The 14,434-nt window shown below is 39.0% G+C and overlaps 1 protein-coding gene across 5 annotated transcripts in view; it reads right to left on the bottom strand.

Moving 5' to 3' along the window:
- lingo2 (leucine rich repeat and Ig domain containing 2) overlaps positions 1-14,110 on the bottom strand; it is a 217,405-nt gene extending 203,295 nt beyond the window's left edge. For 2 of the 5 annotated variants that reach the window (XM_022190904.2, XM_051954614.1), the window contains exon 1: positions 9,115-9,845. The gene's annotated coding sequence lies outside the window, so the exon portion shown is untranslated. Of the gene's footprint in view, positions 1-9,114; positions 9,846-14,089 lie in introns of those variants that run through there. The other 3 variants (XM_022190907.2, XM_051954613.1, XM_022190906.2) reach the window with 3 other exon arrangements.
- Between the last annotated feature and the right edge of the window lie 324 nt (positions 14,111-14,434).

Raw genomic sequence — 14,434 nt, 5'->3', positions numbered from 1 at the left:
ACGCATGTCAAAGTTATAACGAGAGTCAATGGGAAAAGATGAGTGCGCCCCGGCCGGATATATCGCCACTATTAGTAATTGTAGACAACGTCGGACGTTTCTAATCTGACTTTTTATTACAAATTATACATTTTAGTAACTCTCTACAGGCTCTATTATCCATTTTGCTTGTTAAAAACATAGGAAATACATGTAAATGTAATTTTAAAAACGCTTTATTCAAGGAAGGGCTGTGACTCTACATGATGTGAGACAGAGGGTCGACACCCTAGCGCCCTCTATTGACCAGCCGCCCCTCGTAGTAGTGCTGTCTTTCTCTCTTTTTTTGGACATGTAGTCTGAATTTCTAAAACAAGTGAATGTTAATGGGTTTGCGAAACCAAAAAAGTTCCTTCCATTGTTGCTACAAGAAATAAATAATTTCCATTGTTTTCAACAGCCAGTACCTCTGTTACATAAAACTGTGTAGATGTTTATTTAGTTCAACATTATGTATCATGCAATGATAGCGTTCCTTCTCAGTATGTAGGCTGTAACTATTCCTGAAACTCCCTCAAGCGAAAGAAAGCTAACTCACACAGACAAAGAAACCCTTTTTTTACAGTCTGTGCTATGTAAGCCCCATGTATCTGTATATATGTATGGATGAGTTCCAGGCTGTGACCAGCAGACCCAGAGTTGGACAGCCTGACATCCCTTGAGGTGCCCGTTTCCCTTCTATTCATTCTTCCATCACAAGCAAAGTCCCCAGTGCTGCAGGATTTTACACTAATACATGCTCATTGATTTATAATTCACAGTCAGCATGCTGGCATCCAAGGCTAGGAATTACACATGTTGACAAAAGCAGTGGCACTTGGAAGTAAAGGTCAGTGTTTAAATTTGGAGGTTTAATTCCCAGCTTATCAAACAGCAGTCCTTGTTATATCTAATGTGACAGGCAAGCTGAATTCCCTCTACGTGTGCTGAGCATTTCTCAGGACATGTGCATTTAATCTCTGTCATGCACTGCACACATAAGTGTGGCAGGGACGAGCTAGCTGCTGTGGAGCTGTCATCTACAATTTTATTCACAAAGGCATGTGATGTCATTTATATCCCATAGCCTGTTTGAACATGGACCCATTTATGATTCAGCTAGCATGTGACATTTACTGGAGACCTTTATACAGTGTGACTTAGGGTACTGTAAGTGTATACATAGGTATATTTTGGGTATAAAATTACAAAGTCCCCAAACCATGGCCTACAGAGTTGCACAGATATGTGTTTTTTCATGACATGTGGCGTTCTGTTATACTGTCTCAAAATATGTGTCTTGATTGCTTTTCTAACTTCATGTCCCTACCCAAAATACAAATTAAAGTGAACTTGTAAATTTCAACTTTCCGTCCATTTTATTTTATTGTTTACATGAAGGTATAAATTATAAAGAAAAAAAACCTTAGACAATCTCTAAATGCGTATACAAATCCTGAGTCATGACACACAGAATTGCTTTGCTGCACACAGATACCACAGTGAAGGGACGTCTTCAATCCGATAAATTACTATGTGGATAAATCCCATGGCAACCAGGCAATGCACTCACAGAGAATGTGTCTGTGTATGACCTGTCAGATCATAGATGGAAGTAAAAATAAACCTTCTGTTTGGGTTCAATTTCACATCAATGGGATGGGTGTTGAGACTTCAGTTTCTTCAAAAAAATGCAAAATACATACAGCGAATTCTATAGCGGTTATGGGTACATTAACAAGTGCACAACGACAAAGTTTATAAATACCTAATTTAGTGGCAATCTGAATGGGCGCAAATGTCATAAGGCCTTGTTAAAAAATGTTGGTAATGTAATAAATAATAAAAGCAGAAATTACTAGTTCTAAAGAACAAAAATCAATCAGCAGCTAATTGCAGTTTTAGTCAATATTATTATGATGTTGGTTAAATCCCTGCAACAATCTATGCACTACACACTGACAATCCTTCCAAATGTTCAAATTTTCAAATTTTTCTATTAAGTAACCGTGCATGAGCCAACCAACATAGTCTCGCACACACAATAGTCTACATTTGCTCCAGACACATAACAGAATCATCAGACAGCACCCCTCTGTAACCAAAAGGCAAACAAGAGTGAGACCACAGCAGGGAAAAGATTATGTGCTGCCATCAGAACCTCCATCAACTCCCTGAAACACTTTGAAATTTCTAGAGCTTCCACTTGACAGTCAAACCTCTGGTAACACACTGAGTTCACTGGGGAGAGAAAAGGAGGGAACTGGAGTGATAAAAAGGAAGAGGGAGACTGGCTGGGAGTGAGGGAGTTATCTATTCAGCATGCTCCCAGCCCACGAGCAACGGCACGACAAAGGTCCTAATGAGTCTCTCGCCTAACTAACAGCTATCTGAGATTCTACAAATATAAGGAAGAAACATGCATTATAAATTAAAAAGGAAACACTGAATCACAGCACATCCTCCCAATTTATTTTCAGTTTATGTAACAGCCTAAAATAGAGCAGGAGGTGACTGCAGTCTATGGGAGTTCAGGAGTAATGCTGGTATGAATTTGGGTTGGTTGCACTTACTGGATATCAGCCAACTGTCACTATCTTAATAGAACAGTGCAGGTATAATAGGAGTGTTTTTGTGGTTGTGCAGGAATTAATCCTATGTCATTGTGTTGTTGTTTTTTTCTCCCAACAGCAATAGAATAGTCAGTATTGACAATTAGGCTATGACACCTAATATAAGCAAGGCCAGAATTTACTGAAATGATAAACTAATATTTTAGACACATTATCTCCTCTCTGGATTCCTTTTATTTGACTTTATTCTCAACACTTCTCGCACCAGAACTGCATGTTCAGAAATGAAATACATTGCTTTCAATGAGGAACCCTCATCCACAAGGCCTTGCACAAAAATCTATGATACTGCAACAGCTGGAGACAAGCCACTTCAGTCTCAAAAATTAGAAAATAAACAAATAAATCATGTTTCCTGCTCTTAGCCAGATTGTAAGGTGTGTAGGCATTTTGGTCTTCCCAATAGACTCCTTAAAGGATACACAACTAACAAACATCCAAGATATTCTTTGGTCTGTACCAGCTGTAAGCCCAAAGGAGACTAGGATCAGCGACCTGCACTAACAAGAGCTAGCCCAGTGTCCTGTTGAGAGCCTTTCATAGTCTGGCAGAAGCACAGTTATGGAAGCTTGTCCAGTGTAAGAGACACAAGTGCTGTCTGAGAGTCTATAGTCCCCTCAGAGGCTGAGGAAGTATCCGTGTACTGACATTTCCACAACTGTTACAATGAAAAGACTGCAATCCTTGATATCCCAATCTACCTGTGAAGCATTACTGGGGATATTGTACTATATGTAATGACCAAACCTCTTGGATAAAGCCTGGCTGCTCACAGCTGAAGAATACAATTCAGTCTGCTGTCTCCTGTCCTTTTGAAAGATCTTTTCCCTTGACATTTTTTTGTGAAAGCAACCAATGAGTGAAGTTAGGTCTTGTTAAATCTATGCACATACTTATGCTTTAACATGAATCTTGGATTAACTGAATTTCACAAGCTTTACTGAAGTGCACAAGATTAAAGTGCAAGGGCTAAAAATAAAATGTTTGTGTTACTTTGATAATCAACCCATGACATGTTCTGCTAATACCTATTATTCAATGAGGCTATAGATGCGGCTTAAAACAATGTATGCGACACAGAGATGAATATGTAAGTGGCTTTCTCACCTTGATAAAAGAAACACAGCATTTTTGTTAAAGAGCAAAGCAGTCAATACTCTAAATACCCTATTTCAAAGCTGAAAACTGAGGGAGCAAGGAAAGGATGAAGGTGGCAAAGTCACCGTAAGGACATCGTAAAGAGGCTGATGGAAGCAAAACACAAAATGGATGGCTCCAACATTTGCCTTGCTAAAAAAGAACCAGTATCAATCTTTCACTGCTATTAGGACATAGGCAGGTTATTCTACTGTGTGAATATTTAATGATTCTTAATTAGTTTAAAAAAATGATACTGGTCAGTGATGGCACATGAGTGGTCTGGCTGTTGTGTTTGCATGTTTCTAGTTTCAATGACTTAACTAGTAGGTGACTCCTGGCTGAATTATGCAGTGCATTGCACAAGGACACATTGTCCCTTTACTTACCAAACGACCAGTTATACCAGTTGTCAATAATGTTATGGTTATCACATGTCACATTTGAAGTATGTTTGTACTGTTTATGCAAAAGATCAACAAATGATCTGGATGTCAGTATAACAGACATACATATAACTTGATGGTTCAAAGCTATGAAGGCAGTCTCTTGCACTGGTTTAACAATATCTCCTGTCACAAGAACAAAATCTTTTTTACAAGTGGCACATTAATGACAGCTTTTTGTGCTTTAAAAAAATTAGCTTTTATTCATAACGAATGCGTGATTTATCATGTGAAATAATTTAGATTTAGAGCAGCGGAACTCATACTAGCTATAACACTGTCTTGTCTCTCCCAGAAACTTAACCAAGGAAGGAAAAACATCAGTGTGTATGATTGTGTTCTGCACGATTGATAAGTTTAGAGGAAGACTTGTGTCGAGAGATGAATCAAGGTAAAGTTCAGATAAAGGTTGTAATATAAGGTCTCTTCATTTAAGCTGCAGACGTGGTTTGACATCGTTTGATCTGTGTTTTTCAGGGGAATAGCCCAAAAGATTTTTTCTCTTCCTTTGTTCTATCTCAACTGCCACATGATGCGACATCCTCTGCCCCCTATTCTTAGCCAGCTATACCACCCTTGACCCTTGCTAATGCTCTTGTCGACACACACAAAAAGGGACTTTCCAAAGGTGGTAAGACACATATTGCCCTCGGCAGCTTGCCCAGGAAGGTCATACTTCAAAGTGACACAGACAGCAAGGTCACTGTCAGTGGAAGCTGTTCGCAGATCAGTTCCCTTGCCCTAGTCTGTCTCTTCCTAGTTACTGTATCCCAAAAGGGCTATAGTGCCACCAGCAGTCACTTAGCACATCACATCCTCAAAAGGACACAGATGCCAAGCATTTCTCTCTTGTACATAAAAGAAACTTTAGCTATGCTTTCTGTTTTACTTCAGTCTAAGTTACTTTTAGTGATATGTCTTCAAATATGAATGCAAATTCATAAAAATGAGCCACACTGCAAAACATGCAAAGCAAAAAGCATGGCCTGATTGTCAAATACTTGCTCAACACACCTGGCCAATGCTTTTTATCACATCATTTTTCATAAGATGTTGATGTTGATTGCAGTAGTTGCCCTGTTTATCCAAAGGTCTCCCCCAATGACATTTAAGAATTGACTGCAATTCTATACAAACAAATAACTAGATTTCACTAAACATGTTTTTTCTCTGTGAAGCACATTCTACTAAAATAGAATTATTTCCTCCTCCTTTTAGCAGCAGTCAACTATGATGAGTAAGCATTTTCCATAAATGACCCAGCTGTTCGAGCATATTGTGTTTCGCCTCATCAGGGATTCAAAGGGGCTGACAACAGATCAGCCGCATCCGTTCATGGCTTAGTCTCCAGCTGACCAGACCTCCATTTAAAATAAGGTCTTCTGTTTGCCTCAGCCAGCTGGTGGTGTATACGCTACAGATGTGTGGCTCATGATAGCTAGAATGAGTATGGTAATGCCTTTCTAGGCGACAGCAACAATTAAACACATACTAGCACGTACTGTGATAGTATGTGGTGAAGTCACATGGTTATGTGACATATCTACAAAAAAAATTACTCCTAAATTTATACAGATATGAGTAAAAGAACAATTTTATGATTGTATTACTTATCTAACAATTAACTAATCTAAAAGTGTAACTTCTACTTACAAGGAGAAACTGTGTTTCATACATCTGTGAGACTCTATAATTGACTGAGTTTGAATCTGATATTTATAGAGTACATATTCCCAACAGTATCCAAAGGTCATAGAAGAAAAAAAAACTTAAATTTGAAACCCAGTGTTTCAGTCTGTGATCATTGATTTTTCTTCCATGTCCTTAATGGACAAGCTAAAAATACGCTGCTTCTGAGTACAAGTCTTGGTTTTGAAGGAACTCACTATATAACTGTCCTTCAGCAGAGAATTAACAATTCAATGAGTATTTTTTAAATCCATTACAAATTATACAAACTATTGTTAAAATTTGTGTTTTATATGCAACATTTCCAGCTCCTTACAAGCTGAACCTGCCACATTTTAGGATTGCAGTGAAAAGATGCGACTGTATTACAGCTCATCTTAAAACTCGAGAACAAATTCTATATGATGTCATTCTCAACTACCATTTTCTAATGGTTTAAATGTAAATCATATTGAATATGTTAGTACAAACATAAGTCATTTCTCAATAAGGTAACATATAATATAATACAACATTTGCAAATCTTCACAAACCTTTCCTTTAATAAAGGTTTGGACTACCCTCACGAACACTTTGTCTTTCTGCAGTTCTGTCTCCTTTGTTTCAATAACGGAGATAATTTGATGAATCACTGGCATGAGACAAAAACTGAATTTAGTTTAAGCTCGGTGCAGTGGATATTTCACAGCTGATACTTCATCTTTACTTTTTTTGGTTTCTATATGCTGTGACATGAATAATCACATCAAGAGGGCATATTTAGCTAAATTAAAGCCACAAGAATTAATGATATTCAGTGAATACTGATCTTTATGAACCCTGAATTGACAATGTCAAGTCTCATGGTCATAAGGACAGCACAAAAATTTAACATGCACATATCAAGTCTCTTTTTCTAATTTCACAATATGATATAACATGGCTGACAGTTTACCGATGCCAAACCAAAAAGGCATCCGTTATTGCAAATGATTTATTATATCTGGAAGCAGGTGTGTCAGATTTCACCTGCCTACTGGCATGCATGCATACTGATATAAACAGTGTATCTGTCAGTAATGAATCAAAATCAAAACATGTTTGCCATTAAAGCTGTTTTCTCAAATGTCTGTGCTTTGTGAGCATGCAGTCAACGGCAGCAGATAATCACGAGGTAGAAGAGGGCTCCTTCCCTCTATTCCGTCCAGCCGGTGATTCAGAGGATGCATAATATCACTGAAAATGGACGGCCTTGTCTTTAACTCCTTTGCTCACATCAGAAATGGGAGAAAAACAGACTGCACAGTGTCTAGCTTCTTTAACACAGAGGGAGGGGGATTAGAGATTCATCCTCTCACCTGAGCATACATATGCACATATACCCTACTTTCTTATATAAAGAGGTGCATATAAGCGCGCACACACACACACACACACACACACACTCAAGCACATAAACAGTGTCTAAACCACATCATTTACCAAATCCAAAGGGCTGAAAGAGGCAAACACAGCATTGCTAATTCAGAGTTAAAGGAAATACATGAAGAGCAAAGTTGGTCTTAGTGCTTTCCTTTAACCATGCTCCTCCATATCAGAGGGAATGCGTCAGCCCTACCATGGTTAACACTCAATAAAACATCAAAAGGGATGAAGCTCAGAGCTCTGGACAAATACACACCCACGCAGATACCAGATACACTCAGAAACTCCCTTTCATTCGTGCACCCTCTCTTACACACGTATGTGCACACTAGTATGCATATTTAGTGTTGACGTAGCTCATTGGATTGAATGAATAGAGCAGGCAGGACAGACAACAGGGTTGCATCTCTTTCAAGAGGAAGCAAACACACACTATGCCTTCTGAATGCCAAATGTGAGTTAAATAGAACATTTATGCACAACAGCTTCTTGCAATCAAGCTATATATTCAGGGGAACAATTGGTGATTTGAGCCAACATAGCCATTCAATGTCAGATGCACAGGAGCTGTCATCAACTTCCCATCAGGCTCCACTTCCCCCCAGTGGATGTTTTGAAAGAGAAGAGACACTTCTTTTTAAATTTTTATATCCAGAGGCAAAGGCATTTAATGGTCAGTGTTTTGCATGTTACATGAGGAGGTGGCATTGTAATCAGCTGCCCAGTCAAAGCCCCAAAACTGGGCTTTGACAGCTTGGACAGGCTATTCATTATTCAATTATTTTAAATATTTCAGGGGACCGACAGGATGCTCATGCAATAAATATTTCAACCATTTCCTTACAAAAGAAGGTAGCCTTGCACTTGTCTGGTATTGATCAAGAGGGCAGCAGATTCACTCCAGAAAAGAACACAATAGAATATCTATTTCTATTTTGTCTATTAGTCTGTACACTGTCCACAAGAAGACTCTTCATTTCTATTTGAATAGAAACTTGCAAGTGACAGACGTGAAGAAAAATGATATACCATTAGCTTCCTCTATAGAGAGGAGTAGGAAAAAACAGAGCCATATAAAGGACCGAGGAAGAGATGCATTGCTGAACTACAATTGAACAGAAACACGTATATATACATACAAAAAAACTGAAGGTGAAGGTATAATGTAGGGCATCCACGATAGTGTAATACTGACACAATCAGCTCTCTGTGAGCAGAGATAAAAGGGACAAGGCAGCCTTTAAAATGCAGAGGTGCTCTCCATTATGAATAAAATGTGGCTACTGTACAAAAGTAATTCCCTGCTCACCGATACTAGCTGTTGCAAAGACGAGGACAAACAACCACCGCAATTATGCCCCCTTCCACTAGCAGCCTCCCCTGGCGACAACCACTATGTACCCAGGAAGCAAAAAGATGAATTGCTTTGCAGACAGGCATCTCCCCTCTCAGCAAACACATACGCACAAGTATGCAGATACACATAGATACATTTTTTTTTTCTCTGCAGAGGGGAGTAGGCTTTCAACAGCCATCAAAAAAAGCAATCATGTTCTCTGTAAACTGCAGCACTTGTCACTGCATCCTCAAGACATGTTTCCCAACTTTGCACTTTCTATAAAACTGATTAAATGCAGTGTAGGATGAGACTCACCTTTTCCATATCCCCTTCTCTCTCTCACTTCACTGTATCTTTCATTCTGAGCTTTTCAGCTCCCTCATCTGCCCTTTTCTCAAAATCCTGGAAGGTGCTATTAATGTAAAAGAAGCCGTGGATGTTTCCTTACCTTGAAATACCATCCAGTACCCTATAGTCCTCAAGATAAGCTGTCACAAGATAAGCTTGGTGCTGCTCCACAATAAAGAAAAAAGGCAAAAATCCTTCAAGTCTCTCAGAATCAGAACCCAATTCAAAGCCTTTTCTGATTAGAACTTACTTTTTGTGAACAGGATGTCCTTCACTGAATTTGTACGTAATCCGTTCTCCTTTACTTCCCTGGTTCAGGATAATTTCTTTTGGGTTGCTTCCTCCTGATATTCCACCTCAGCACAGGGAAATAATGTCATGTATTCTACTGGAAAATGCGTGTGAGAGACTGAGCGAGAGAGAGAAAGAGACACTGTAGGATCTCTTCTGGTGCGCACTACCAGCTCCACTGTAAGTGAATCCAGCCGGTCTTCACAGCTCTCCTCCTGCCTTCAGGAATGAAAATCAGCATCCGTTTGTTCACCCCCACGACAAGGGGAGGGTGTCCCCCCCGGATGGAAACTTTCACACACCTCGACCAAAGCTGTAAGAGGTGATAGTGGATGCCAGTAAGCCCTGATTATGTGTTATTTCCTCGATATCCTCCTTCTTCAGAGGATTTCTCCTCTTTTTCTTCTCCAATTTGCCTGCTATGTAGTTCTCTCCTCTCCGGAATAGGGTCTCACAGAATGGATGCTGAGAAAGCAGCGGAATGAGGCGAGCCGCCTGCTCTGCCGCGCTCTCTCTCTCTTGCCTTCACCCTCCCTCGTACATGCAGCCTCCCTGCCTCTCATTGCACCTCCCCACCCTTTCCTTCTCTCTCCTCCTCCTCTCCTTCCCTTTATACACATACTGAGATATGCACTTCTCTAGCTCTGGCTTTTGACAATTACTGCTGAGCCACTTCCAGCCATGTCAGACAGAAAGGTTCACCGCCCATACTCCTCAGAGAGACAAATAATGCTTGATAAATATGTAAAATTAAATAGATATGAAGAGAAGGAGCAGCAGCATGGAAAAGAGCACTGAGCCAAGAGGCAATCTAATCTCCTTTCTTCATCCACATAACCTGATTACTAAATATCCCCCGAGCTAACACCGTTTTGCACCCTGTTTTTGTCATAACTGTTTTTTCGCTGTTTAGTAGAGTCAGTTCAGTAGTTGATGCTGGCCAACTGTCAAGAGTGACTGAAGAGGAAGATGAAAATAGAAAGCAAGAGAGCAGCACACTGCATAGAAACAAGGACAATGCATGTGCAGTAGCAGCTGTACAATTATATAATTAGCCACCAAAACAAATTGCCACAAATTCTGCTATTATTGTGTGTACATACGCAGTGATTACAAGATGAGTGACAAAGTACGATGACAAATAATGTAAAGGACAAAGGCAACAAAATAAAATCCAGAAATGTTTCTGGAAGAGCCTCCTACACAAACAGAATCTTGCTTCTGCACATATAATTACCGAGAGGCAATTCATTGAAAGCTCAATTTGTCATATGCTGCAAGAACGGCATGTCAACAATACATACTGCCTTTATGCAACTACTATGAATAACTAGCACTGGTGAAGCCAGGCAATTATCTCGCTAAGCCTGGACTTCACGCTCCAAGTGCGGTCGCTTGTTTTCTGTTTAATGCTACGTTTAAACCCCTTACACGTTCATCAATTAGGTTCCTCTGCAGTATGACAACTTCACCTCCCAGTCATGTATAAGTGCATTAGGACACACAGAGTATACGGATTACATATTGGTTCCACTCTCACTTGGTCATGATAAGAGAATCGCGACCTTGATATTATCAAGGCAAGGTCGCATCTCATCAACACCTTGTCACCGAAGCTATGAGCCAAATGTTACAGTGCTTTTGGCACAGTCACTTGCCTATTGTATTTCATCCATCACATATGTCTTCCCTGGGGAGTCATGTCAACAATGTCATTTCTTTTCTCTTTTTTTCTGGACAAAAAAAAAAAGACAGCTTTGGATCTAAATAAACCATCTCACACCAGGGAACTGTACAAGAAGTCTTTTCTTTTGGCGTATCTTTAAGTTCTACTGTATAAATGATGACGCACATCATTGGAAAATGATCCACGTCTGCATTGACATGACATCCCACATTCTCCCAGAGTGGCACACATTGCTAATTTAATTTGAGGGCTTCTTCTGTCTGAGGAGGTACATCATTCTCCTGTATCCCCGGTGCTATCTGCCTACTTCTACAATGTCTTATATAAAACAAATAACTGTTAAAAGACAAAACTAATTCATAAAAATGTGTGATTTATTCATGTTAGTTGTACAAAGCTTGTTCTTGGTGCAAAGAAGCTAAATTAGCATTATTAAGTCCATTATGAGTTAATACATCAACTGCATTAGCCTGTGACTAGTCAAGACTTTGAAAATGTTGATGAAAGTTTTTTTGTATTCAAACCTCTGTCAGAACAATACCTAGTAATGAATGTACTTGGAAAAAAAAAAAAAAACACGTTAGCTTCCCATGAGTAAGTTCCCTTAATTATTTCCATTCCAGTTTCATTAACAGACTGTAAGTGTCTAAAGTTCTACAAAGCCTTTAAAATGGCTTTACCTTTCCTATTGTCAGAAATAGAGATGAGATTTAAGTATATCCATTCAAATTTAAGTCAATTTGCGAGAAAGGAAGGTAATTTGAAAATTACTGAAAATATGTCATATTAATGGAAACCTGGAAATAATCAAACAGTTTTAAATATTTCAACATACGAAACATTAAATGAAGAGGAAAGATGTACGATCTCGCACATTTCTAAGGCAGTAACTAAACTTAAGGGAATTTGAGGAACTGACCATGCTAACTCAGGCCAAAAGGAATTATGCCATCAGAAGATCAATAGACCAAGCTTTGGTCACTGCGAAATAGGAAAGCAGCACAGATGCAGAACTTGCTAAATGAAGAATGCAAGACTCCAATCAGCAAACATAGCATCAAAAGAACACTGTGTAGTGGTGGTCTCAGAGGATGGGCAGGGGTCTCTACAGCACTTCTCAGAAAAAGAAACAAGTCTTAATGCTTGCAGTCAGCTAAGACATAGCAGGATGTTACAGTGGATGCTGGGACAAAGGTCCTATTACTACTGATGAATCAGAGTTTGAAATTTCTGACAGGACAGAAAGAGAACACCACCGCAGTGTCTGATGATGTTTTGGACACTTGCACCAACTCAGTCACACTCCATTTTTCAAAGACAGGCCATTTCTTCTTGATGGCATCTTTGCAGAGAATGAGCCATACTGCAGCCACATAATGAGCCCAAACACACCTCAAAGCTTTGCAAAAACTACTTGAAGACCAAGAAATACCTATTGTCCATGGAATTCCCTCCACCATCTCCTGACCTCAATCCCATTTAACATTTATGGAGACCTTCGAAGACTGAGAAAGCCAAACATTCCCGACATCACAAGAAGCTCTTCGGAACATTGTCACGTTGTGCAGGGATATACTGGAAACATTTGCGGCAGCTTGAGTGCTGGTGTTGTTACAGTAAAAGGGGGGCACCACCAAATATAAAAGTTTTGAAATTCAGGGACTTTTTAAAAAGAAATTTAAAACAGTAGCTGTTTTTTATCACTGCCAGATGTGGCTGAAACTGTCAGTTGGTCAACTTCAGAAAATGCAATGACTGCTCTAAAATGGAGAGTAGCTTTAAAAGTTCTTTATTAGAGTTTACTGCATAAGGGAAGTATCTATACTAAAATACTTCCTCACATATCGTCCCTTCTTTACTCTCTCTCTGTGGTACAGCTTGCAGATAAATCTGGGTAAGCCCTCTGGCTTAGATACCATCACGGACCTTTCTGAATCTCATTATTGAAGAAACACACCCTCCAACCAGCATGTCCACAGTTCAGACCAGTGTTCCAAACAGCTAGCAACAACCCATTTCCATCCGATTTGTCACTACCCCTTGGCATTTTTATTCAAATATTTCAAAAAGACAACAAATTAATGTAACTGACGTCTTCAGGTGTTTCTCCATCTTACCCAAATGTAGCTTAAACATGTTAAATCTAAAAAAAAAAAAAGAAAGAAAAACAAAACATAGCAAGAGCAAAATTAGGATCCTAACTCAACCTACAAATAACACACTGTATAATCCGTGATATATTATAACCTGAATAGTGTTTGGATTATGTTTTAGTTGCCCTAAATTGTTTTTTTAATGGCATTAACCATTCATGTCATCACCACTAAACGCAATCAGGATATTGCAGAATCATTCTTTGTGGGAATAGGGTTGCCTTCCCTGCTCCTGCAATTACAAATAAAGACAGAGGACTAAAAGATGGCCTTCTACGTTTAAGAAATGTTTTCAGTAATCAGACAATTTTTCCAGAAACCTCAAAGATTAATAAATAAGTTTAATCTGCTCTGTGGCAGTCTTTTATCTGCCAAACCAAACTACAGGATTCAGCAATGCTGACAAGAGGAGGTGAGCAAGCAATCTTAACTCGGAGTCATCTGAAGAGATTACCGTAATTGAAAACAGCTACATGGTGACATTTATTTTAACTGTATATCAGCTACATGCTTCTTGCACAGACTCCACATAATATAATTGTGGCTGTCCATGGACCCAGCATGTGGCCCTTTAAATTCAGATATGATGATCTGCAAAACCACGCATGTCTCCTTTTTGATGACTTGGTTATTGCTCTGCGAAACCCCAATCTAATCACCTCCTACTTCCAAAAACACTGACAAAATATAACAAAAAAAATACATAAATAAATTTCAAAAAAAGACCAGAATGACACAAAGGCTAGTAAAACTCTGCATAGATAGATAGATAGATAGATAGATAGATAGATAGATAGATAGATAGATAGATAGATAGATAGATAGATAGATAGCATGTGAATAATGTGAACTGGTTTGTTCATGGGCTGTTAATCATATTACGAATCTCTGAAACACTTCAGCATATCAATACAGTTTGATGACACCCATCACTACCGACACACCTTACAGATACAGAAGGCAGCACATCCAGCAAAACTCTGGAGCCTCCTGATGATTCAGTGATGGCCGTGATGCTTTGCCTTTGGTGTTTCATATTGTAAAAGATTATCCTCCTTCCAGGTCATCCGGTCTCTGTTGCTGCATGTTTCAAAAAATTTCACTGCATGAAAGAAAAAAAAACATTACTGTTTATTCTAATTTATTAATTCAGTATTTATGCATGGACAGGGCACAATTGAAGGTAATCAGAGTCAGCTAGAATTTAATGCGTGGTACATGTACAGCTAAACACATACAGAAAACAACACTATATGTAACATTCCATCAATGTGAGATAATAATAGAAT

The sequence above is a fragment of the Acanthochromis polyacanthus genome, chromosome 10 (assembly GCF_021347895.1).
Source record: "Acanthochromis polyacanthus isolate Apoly-LR-REF ecotype Palm Island chromosome 10, KAUST_Apoly_ChrSc, whole genome shotgun sequence".
Taxonomy (NCBI): domain Eukaryota; kingdom Metazoa; phylum Chordata; class Actinopteri; family Pomacentridae; genus Acanthochromis; species Acanthochromis polyacanthus.
Note: the sequence above shows the minus strand (reverse complement) of the source record. Positions and strands in the feature narration are given on the sequence as shown.